The sequence below is a fragment of the Triticum aestivum genome, chromosome 2D (assembly GCF_018294505.1).
Source record: "Triticum aestivum cultivar Chinese Spring chromosome 2D, IWGSC CS RefSeq v2.1, whole genome shotgun sequence".
Lineage (NCBI taxonomy): Eukaryota > Viridiplantae > Streptophyta > Magnoliopsida > Poales > Poaceae > Triticum > Triticum aestivum.
In genome coordinates, this window is record NC_057799.1 from 620,053,649 (window position 1) to 620,064,334 (window position 10,686).

General features: G+C 44.0%; 1 long non-coding RNA gene across 6 annotated transcripts; it reads right to left on the minus strand.

The window, feature by feature from the left end:
• Nucleotides 1-4,456: 4,456 nt before the first annotated feature.
• Nucleotides 4,457-10,061, minus strand: LOC123055020 (uncharacterized). 6 transcript variants are annotated; one of them, XR_006426476.1, is made up of 6 exons: nt 9,530-10,061; nt 9,357-9,446; nt 8,683-8,756; nt 7,770-8,605; nt 7,455-7,511; nt 4,457-7,342 (listed from the first exon to the last, which is right to left on the minus strand). It is a non-coding gene; the product is annotated as an uncharacterized lncRNA (long non-coding RNA). The 6 variants fall into 6 exon arrangements; XR_006426475.1 differs by lacking the exon at nt 7,455-7,511 and having other exon boundaries at nt 4,457-4,817; nt 7,270-7,342; nt 9,530-10,055; XR_006426479.1 differs by lacking the exon at nt 7,455-7,511 and having other exon boundaries at nt 4,457-5,178; nt 7,270-7,342; nt 9,530-10,055.
• Nucleotides 10,062-10,686: the final 625 nt, after the last annotated feature.

The window sequence follows — 10,686 nt, forward strand, 5'->3', positions numbered from 1 at the left end:
AACTACTTGGTATTTTTGTGAGAGATCACCCTAATAAAAAGCGACTACCGCGCAATCAAGAAGGGTGCATCATAAGGGATAAACATCTCAGGCAATTCATAATAGCATGATATGGTATAGCCCTTTCTGACGGAGAAGTATTTCATTTCTTCGTCTTCGGCATTCGTGTTGGTGTTCACCTTAGCGAAGATTGCCACCACCTTGTCGATGCACCAGATAATATTGCTATCTCCATAGCGTATAAAATTAATGCATTACTTAAGGTTGACACGCAGGTCATTAAAGTGCAATCATATGCCTCCAGCCATCATGCCGAATCATGACACGCAGGTCATGTTAATCAAATTACATCATATAGTCATCTCATACATAATCGAATTAATATGAGCACTGCTATACCACATCACATGCACATCTTGCAAAACCAAGTTAGACGCCTCTAATCGGTTTATGCAAAATTTATTTTACGTGGCTTCTAAGGTTTTGACTTAAACCGCAGCGACCAACGTTCATCATCAAGTATGATAGTTCATGTCGCTAGATTAACTTTGCAGGGTGTATGAAGCACGAGACAATAAAATCTCGAACCGCATACTAAACTTCGTCATACGCATGACCCCCGTGCAGATCATATCTGCATTGCCCTGTCGTCTGCGAATTTCATCTTTCTTTTGACTACGGCAGAACCCAAAGAACTGATAGCACTTCCATGATCAATCAGGATCACGGATTGCCAGAACTTTGTCACATTCCACCATGCTGTCTCGAGATTGAGCAAACGCAAATTCTAGGGAAGCAACAAGAACATCGGGTAACAGATTTCATCCGTCACCCGCATAAATAATTTTCAGCAATAGATCTCATCTACTACCTAATTATATTATGCAATACCCATACATCTCTATGTATTCTAGATCCCAACCTGCATCTACGCATAGCACGGGTCATGATGCCACTGAAGGGTAACGCAGCAGAAAACAAAAAAATTCCAACCTACGCACCAGCCCAGGACCACTATGGAGACTGCATACAAGGTTTTATCTTTTTCGTTACAGACTCGTAGCGCAGCGGGAAGTAGAGTCGATGACGATCAGCGGTGCAGATCCCCTCAGCTAGGATTTACAACCTCCCAACCACGAGGATGTATACCCTCATCTGCTCCTCAGACAGCCCTCCGGGAGGCGGTCGAACAGCCCCCCGGACGGTGTCGCGGACAGCCCTTCGGGAGGACCTTCGAAACTCGAACGGTCACTCGGACAGCCCTTCGGGAGGACCTTCGAAACTCGGACGGTCACACGGACAGCCCTTCGGGAGGCACTCACGAACTAAGATCGAAACTACGATCTCTCTACAGAGTTGCACACATACGGTGTCATCTATCCGGCAGGGCTTCGCCGTCCAGAACTAGTTCCTGCCGGAACCAAGACAGCCTTTCGGCTCTACGAAACTATTTCGCGGGGAGGGAGAGAGAAGCCAGATCATTGCATGGCACTTGTATGTGAGAAGGGATGAGGTTTGGGCTGCCCACTCCTCCTCTATTTATAGGAAAGCCAAGGGGTAGGGATGGCTCACAAAAACCCAAAATGCCCATGCAAATGTCACACATGAAGGGCATAATGGGGAGGGAAGTGGAGCTCCATGGAGCCCCACACATGTGGCCGGCCAACCCCTTGGGGGACCCCCATGAGGAGCATGCTTGGCCCCCAAGCCCTTCTAGAATCCTTTTGGAAATATCCCAAAAGGTGACTCACCATAAAATATCCCAAAATGCACTTTCACTATTCACGACGACATTTTTCAGCGTCAGTCGAACTGAAAATATTTATGTGGGCTTAGAACATTTCCAGTACCCACCATAATGATTTTCAACGCGTTCCGAAAAAATTCCGGTTTAGTGATTTTCATCTGCCAAAAGCATCTGAAGTGGTTCGGGCAGCTCCCGAAGAATATCCGGTTATTATCCCGGAAAATTCCAGAAAGCTTCCAGAATGATTCTGGCACCCTCCAAGAATTATCAGGCATGTGCCGAAACCAATTTGACTTTATGGTATCCCCTGAAACAACTTTTCAGTTTCATCGAAACTCATCCGATGACCTCTTTCTGCCGAACCTTTTCCGCTGTCCGAAACTTTTCCGGTGTCCGAAACTTTTTCGGTGATTTTCTCTCAGACTCCTTGTCTAGTATTCAGCAGATAGATGACCCTTAAGCGTGTGACCCTATAGGTTCGGTGAAGTTTAGACATGACTGGAACCCTTTCCGATCAATGATCAACATCGGTGCCGTGGACACCCATATTGACCCCTATACCCACACGAATAAATATTCGAGTGAACCTCCAGTTGTCATGTGCTATTCCTGTTGCTTCGCGATATGTTACAAATACCCGAGGTGAGACATGTTGGCATTCCCGTGGATCAACAACTTGTCCACTATGCTAGTTACCTCGTTACCGGTATTGTTCTCTTTTCTCATTATCGTGTTCCGGCATCCTCGTGATCAAATCACAAAGTGTCTGGCCAGACGATGATGGATACCGTAACACCGAGAGGGCCCAGAGATATCTCTCCATCGTCGGAGGAGCAAATCCCAATCTTGAGCTATCAAGTTACTTAACACACTTTTCCATGAACCCGTAAGCGCCGTAATAGCCACCCATTTACGGATGACGTTTAACAAACCCCAAAATTCATGAAGCAAGCATGAAGAAACTCGATACTCTCATGGTCTAAGGAATCATGCAAACGTTAACCATCTCTGTGTTATGTACCATTAACTTGTGATGAATGAATCTCATAGCATAACATCAATCCGGGTCGATTCAACACAAATGTTCTCTTAACATTTTGCCCTCAAAGTTGCTGGCATAGACATGCCCATGATCAGGAAAATAGAACCATCATGCAACACTTGAGCTAGTCTTAGAGGCCAGACTAGGAATACTTCTTACCGTTTATTATTCCACACGTGCATATGAGTCTTCCTCCGAGCCTCGTGGATATTGCAGACTCGAGAATCATTGCAGTTATAGCATGGAACATAAACATAATATGAACTCGGAGATAAATAATATCATTTATTATTGCCTCTAGGGCATATCTCCTACACTCCACACCGTCGCCGCTGTAGGAACTGCCATGTAGAGCCCACCACCCACAGTACTTCTCCCCCGAACACCCAAGCCTCCCAAGACAGCGCCTCCATGGAGGACACGACGCTAAGGGCGCTGCCGCCGCCCAATCCAAGACGGGTTTTGGACTTTCGTCCGGGAGTGGGTCAGAGGTGGATAGGATGGGACCTCGGCTTCGCCTCCAAGGAGGGTAACGACGCCAAAGCCGTCGCCGATGCCGGGTTGAGCTAGCCGACCAAAGTTTCCTCCGGTCCCCAACCTGTACCACCAACCTATGTCTGCTCCGGATCTGGCCACAAACCGATAAACGAAACCATCAGGAGAAGAAAGCACCATGGGCGACTCTAGTGCAGATCCGTCCAGGCTCTAGATCCAGAGAATCCAACCTGGACAACGACGAGTACCACCACCCCGCACCGGCCGCCGGCGTCCAAGCACCAGATCGCAAAAGATCTGACATGAACGCGACGGCTCACGCAACCACCAGATCCTGGCGCTCCCGCATCCGCCAATCCGCGCTGCAAACGTGGACTCCAGCCATCGGCGCGTCGTGCACGCCGCCGCCAGGATCCGCCCGCAGCGCCACCGAATCCCACAGTAGTCCGGCGCCACTTCACGCACATGCCGTCCCGTGCCAGCCAGATCGCGCGTAGGGGAGAGATACCCCGCCGTCGCCCTTGGCGGCCAGGCTTCGCCCGGCGGCTCTGCTGGCGGCGGCGAGGGTGAGAGAGGCATGGGAGAGGCGCCCGACGGCGGCGGTGGCTAGGGTTTCCCCCTAGCCGCCCACGGGGGCGGACGAGGGGGTTACGCTCACAAGAACAAAAGTGGAATCGAACAGAAGAACACATGTTTGATGTTTCCTGTTTCATGCTAAAACATGCGTAGCTCTGTCTACTAGGTCACCACTTTTGTGCTGATTTGACCACACGGCGTACAAAATACAGAAGACTGTCCACTGCTGTGGCCGAAAGCCTCCCAGTTTCCGTGTTCAACTAGATCGGGAGCGCGCCTTGGCGCGCATTGCCCGACCAAGCGTCCTGACCCGGCATGTATAAATCTTGTACATCCAAAGGAAATTACAACACTCTTTCAGAACTAATGAGTTTAGTATAGATCACAAGCAGTAGAGATATACCAAAAACATGGTAAACTGAGAATACTAAGTCAATAGGGTAATTAATTTGCAAGCACATGACAAAATTTGTTCCAAAAAGACTGAGTGGCAGTGCTAGATAAGACAAACTGGTTTGCATCAAGTTTAGTACAAAGCAAAAAGGTTCAAAATACCAAAAGCCTAAATGTTAATCTCCAAATTCCAGAACCATGCATCATCAACAACATAATATAATTAAAATAAGAAAACTTTACATATAGATCATTTCATTATTACTTATAAGAGCTACACAGAATAGATAGTCCCATACCAGAACATTCAGTAGCGTGACAAAATAAAAGTTGATTCATGTAGATATTAGAACTGAGATTCTCCAAATGCCATGTCTCGGTCATAAAATATATTCTTTATCAGATTTGAAGTACCACAATGGGCTAACAATCATTGTCAATGTAAGGTACTGCATGCCTTTCTTCTGCTTCATATGAACTGAATTTCTGTATTAATTTGATGCATCAGTTTTCTCTTCACTTTGTCACAGTAGAGAATTGCCCCGTTTTGATTTTAAAACTCCGCTGCACAAGTTAATATAATGAAAATATAAGTGCCAAAGATAATGAAAATGTTTGCTTCCTATAAACTTATAAACATAGGAGTGACAACTTAAACATGTGGTGCCCTGAGTGTATTCTATCTGTAGGCTTGCAAAGATAGGATGGCTTGCATGAGAATATCAATGCCAAAATCATCTGCGACTCACAAAAATGACAGATCATAGATAAAGTAAAGTGGCTTGGTGCAAAGCTATATACATTCATGCATTTCGCTGTTATAATTATGGGCAGACTATTAACAAAAGAACATAGAAAGGTGTAGCGATGCCGATGCGTCTGAAGCTCATACCAAGTAGGCAACTTCCCATGCAGAGTATATGTCCTGGCAAGAAGAGAAAAGGAGGTGGAGCACCACAATACATAATTTATTAGACTAAAGAGCACTACAATATCCCAATAATGCTTGATCATGATCTCAACAGATGTGACTTTGGTACATGTATTTCTTTGATCATATCATTTGAATAATCACGATCTTGAATTATGATGGTTCAGTTTGATTATAATCAAAGAAATCAACCAGTTATGCAAGCATGATAGTTATCAATAGAGCCACATCACACCAGTTCTAAATTTCATGATAGGTGCTTACTATATTTTCTAAGATTGCCATGCATCTTGTTAGAATCAAGAAATACATCTATACGCCAGCAGCTAGTGCTCCCAAGGGAACTGAATTATGCTTGTGCAGTGCCATGAACATTGAATATATATGATGGATTTACTTTGGTTTTTCAGCTGTCATGGTCAAAGTTCTAAATCTTACTTATATTCTACGAAAATATTTACCTGACGTGATCCAGTGTGTTGTTACAAATACAAATATATATTTTTAATCAATCATTTGTACATCTCTAACCTCTACGCTCTAGCCATGATTACATTGTAACTATGAAGTTCTTAACTTTCTCTTCATTTATAATTAGAACACAACACACTACCTTGATATATCCCCTTATTGACAGAGATCCTAAAAAACATCAGGCACATAAGCCTAAAACAAAACAGTGGTGATTACCTTGGAAAAGGATCACTTTGACCCGTGTCTTTCTACATTAATCAATGAACCAAATTCTACTCTAGATGGCCACATCTTGCCCATTCATATTTTTTTATAAGGTGTGTTGACCGGGTAACCGACTTTTAGTTCTATTAGGTATTATAAGCATTGGTCGATGCAACATCAATGAGAAAAAAAATGGTTCCTCAAATAGATAAGCTTTTTGGAAAATTCACATGGAGAAAGCAAGGAATCTCATCATGCTGCCGAGGTAAAGCATCTGACAACCCAAAAGGGACAACATAATAATCATGAAGGAGAAATGCCAAATGAGGCCATAGAAAAGGAATGCAGAAAGAGAAACCAATCAACTTAAGAGGAGAGGCAGGTCTCGCCTTGGCGTACGTTGCCCGATCCATCCCGTTAAGCGGTGAGGCGGAGGACCACAGTACATAATTTATTAGACTACAGAGAACTACAATATTGCAATAATTTGAAGAAGCAATTGTATGCCTAATCATTATCTTAACAGATGTAACTTTGGTACATGTATTTCTTTGATCATTTTTCATCTGAATAATCACAATCTTAATATTATGATGGTTTAGTTTGATAATAATCAAATAAATCAACCAGCTATGCAAGCATCATAGTTATCAACGGAGAGCCACATCACGCCAGTTTTAAATTTCATGATAGGTGCTTACTATATTTTCTAAGATTAGCTGCATCTTATTAGAATCAAGAAATACATGTAAAAGCCAGCAGCTAGTGCTCCCAGGGGAACTGAACTATGCTTATGCAGTGCCGTGAATATCTAAATATATATTATACTGACTATATATCATGGATTTACTTTGGTTTTTCAGCTGTCGTCGTCAAAAGTTCTAAACCTGACTTATATTCTACAAAAATATTTACCTGACGTGATCCAGTGTGTTGTTGCAAATACAAATATATATTTCCAATCAATCATTTGTACATCTCTAACTTCTACGATCTAGTCATGATTACTATGTATACTATGAACAATTTCAGAATTGAGCGAGTGCACTTATGCTCTAGTTATCAATGTATAGAAAGTTGGATCCTGGTTAAAATGTTTTCGGAAAGATCTAATTTATGCAGGACACAATTGAGCTACTCCCTTTGGACTAAACGGAAGCACTAAACATGGCCATAACACACACACACACACAGAGAGAGAGAGAGAGAGAGAGAGAGCAGCATCCATAGATAAAAATATGGGCAGAGGGGGGTAGTAAGTCACAACTGGATCTTTTAGAATGATTTATAGAAAAGGCATTTGGGCATGACTGAGTAAAATGAATGTGGATCTTGAAGAATAATATACTAAGAAAATAACTCTTGAGAGACTAAATATCAAAATGGTTGAGCGATTTACATTAGTACCATGGGTCTAGCTGCTTGCTCAGGTGTATCTCCTTACTTGTGTAATCCCTCTTTAATTCTGCCCACCAATCATCTGAAAGAAGAGACAAGTAACACATTTGAGTAAAACATATATACTGTTAAAAATATTCTAGCAATTGTGTCCAACATGTCATGAGAAATATGGTCCAGAGAGCAATCCATACTGATCTTAACATATTTATAGCTCAGTTTCGCCAGACCGGTGTTGATCAATGCATCAACTGAAGGAAATGAAAACAACAACGCAATTATTTAGCAGTACAATTTGACGGCATATCAAACTCAAGATCGGACGGCCGGAAATCAATCCATAACATGCATCTGAAAACATTTCAACGAAAAAAAGATCTGCACATGCATCTAATTATCATGGCATTAGATTTCGCAAGACATGGCATTTCAGTCAATTAACTTTCGGACATTTCCAATATGCAAAATAAGAGGGAATCTAGCTTGACATTTGAGAGAGAGAGATGGACCTGCAAGTCATCGACAGTCACTATGACGCCGACCTTGACGGCATCATCTGGTACGTGGTGCTGGCGATTCGCGCTCCTTAGTCAGTACCTCACCACGCAGCGGCCTGCAAACCAAGACGTCGGAGAGAGAGAGAGCCAGCTCGAGTAGCAGGTAATATATAACTACAGTTCATATAGACATATTCAACGCCTCAATGCTCAAACCCCAAATTGGAGAATCCAGGAAATACAGTACTGCTAAGCTGCAGATTGTTTGATTGTACTTTGTAGCCCTATGCAAAATGAAATGGCTGTACAAAACTATGTATAATTCTATTAACACAAGGTGGTGATTCAGACGGCCTCTCAAAGCCTTTCCAAAATAAGCCTCCCAAAATAATCAACCAAACTGGATGCGCTGAACATGAGAACCTGTCCAGGGATATGTCAAGATGCCTAGGGATATGTCAAGAAGTATATCGCACACCATCTATAATATGAGGAGAAATCTCTAAAAGTGCCATAAAAACAGAGCATCTTGACATATCATTTTGCTGTTACAAATGTCAAAAAAATTACCGTAACAAAGAAAACAGCAAGAAGTTATAGAATATATACAGCCCACTAACAGGAATGTAGGTACTGTCACTCTCTCCAACATGAAAGAAGAACAAAGAATTCTTATTTATCTATAGTTTTCCACTGCACACATCCCCAAAATCCAAAAAAAATTGATTGGAAGATCTCTTAAACTGCAAGCCTAATGCTACGAAATCACACTTCAACATTCACACTCACCTAAGATGAACCGAGCATGCCAATACATGTTCCATTCGAATGCTTCAAGGGCTCCAACGCTAAACAGATCGAGATGAAAAGGCACAAATCAACTCACCCACATCACCAATATAAGAAACAAACATCAACCACCCACCTCCACGGCGACCGGAGAGGAGAAGAGACGAGGCTATGGCCGGAGTGCTTGCTCATGGAGAAGAGGAGGGACCGCTGTCCAAAAAATTGAAGAAATGAAAATGGGGAGTTATTTCTAGTTAGGCAAGAAACTGAACCAGTCTAGACCTTTTCAGCTATTTACCATGTTATTCGTCAGACCCGAACAAAGTTGACAGGTAATCTGGCACTACACTCCAACATGCAAGAACAGCAGATAAAAAGAACAATTCCATACCTAAACCCCTACCACTTGAGGATAGGGGGGAAAAGCTAACCATGCAAAGGAACAAAAGGCCCTGGCTCCTAGACAAAACTGTCCTCCTCCATGACAAAGAAAAGGCTAGGTACCCAACAAAGCAAGAAAGACAACAAAATATTCCTTTAATGGAATCTAGCTAAACATCAGCATCTCCTCAACAGGAAGGCTCAGATTCTACCTTAATAGAAGACAAGGTACCCAAAAAGGCTAAAAAGGGACAACAATTTTTTTTCCTTCGATGGCATCTAGATCTGTTCGTCTCCTAGACAGTAAGTAACAATTGACCATAGCTAGAGGTGACCATGCCGTCAATAGGAAGAAATCAAAAACACCATCACGTACATGGACATGAACAATAGAGTAAAATCAGGAACATAGGAGGCCGACAAGCTCACCTAGTAGGAATCAGCGCACTCACTGGAAGCAGAGCCGGAGCACAAATCATCGGAATCTTCGTGGAGAAAGAAACGACAGCAGCAATAGACCTGCATCATGTACCAAACGAGCATCTAAGATGAATAGCTGAAGAATCAAAATCGAGAAAAAAAATCATTCCCCAAACGAGAACCTCAGCCAGCCTCGTGCCGCACGAAATCCATCGCAGCCCAATCCCTCCCTAGGACGCCCCTGCCCAGCCCTGAGGAGAGAGCCAGCGGCGGCGCTGTCCAACGATGTGGAGAGGAAATCCATCGCAGCCCAATCCCTCCCTAGGACGCCCCAGCCCAGCCCCGAGGAGAGAGCCAGCAGCGGCGCTGCCCAACGACGTGGAGAGGACGTGCAAGGAGAAGAACGGGTGAGAGAGACACCATCGACAACCACCCCCGCGCCCTAACAAAGGGGTCGATGGTCGGGGAGGAGGTCGCCGACAACCGTGGAGGCCCCGCCCTTCCTCCACCACCGCCCGGGGAGGGATGGCCGCGCGCCTCCACCGTCGCCGGGCTGGGGAAGGAGAACGGGAGCGCGTGGCGCCTGTAAGAGCGACGGCGAGGAGCGAGCTCGACGGGGAGATCCGGCGGTAGGTAGGTGGTCGGCGGGAGGGGAGGAGAGGAGACACGGGACGGGGGGACAGAGGCGAGAGCGGGCAGGAGCGGGAGGGTTCCAGCGCTAGGTCTCACCGCTGTCGATATTAGATATTTTCTCAAGCAGGTGAAATGTCCAATATGCCCTCGGCGGGGCAAGGAAATTACATGTGGTGGCACGAACGAGACGGTAACTATTCATTGTAGCAGTAACTTTTTTTATCCAACGTCTGATATCGACCAGAAGCGAGATCGAACGGTCCACAACGCATCAAACAATCGATCCGACGGCCGAGAATCACTGAGCTATGAGAACACTCATGTTCTCCCTAGATACTTATTCCTGGATTGGTGTGGCCGAAAGTGTACTGTAGCAGTAACTCCAATGCAATATGGTTGCAACGAAGTAAGCAAACATATAATCTACTCCTTGTGTCCCATTTGTGAGCATATTGGTTATGATAACATCTTATATTATGGGATAAAGGGAGTAACTGACAAAACTTTAATAGTTAAGCAAAAATGGCTTGCTCATGCTCAGTATTTGTTTTGGGGTATGCTTGTGATCACCTCTCACTCCCGATTAGAACACAAGGTACGTACTCCCTCCATCCGGAAATATTTGTCATCAAAATGGATAAAAGGGAATGTATGTAGATTATTTTATTTTTAAATACATCTCTTTTTATCTATTTTGATGACAAGT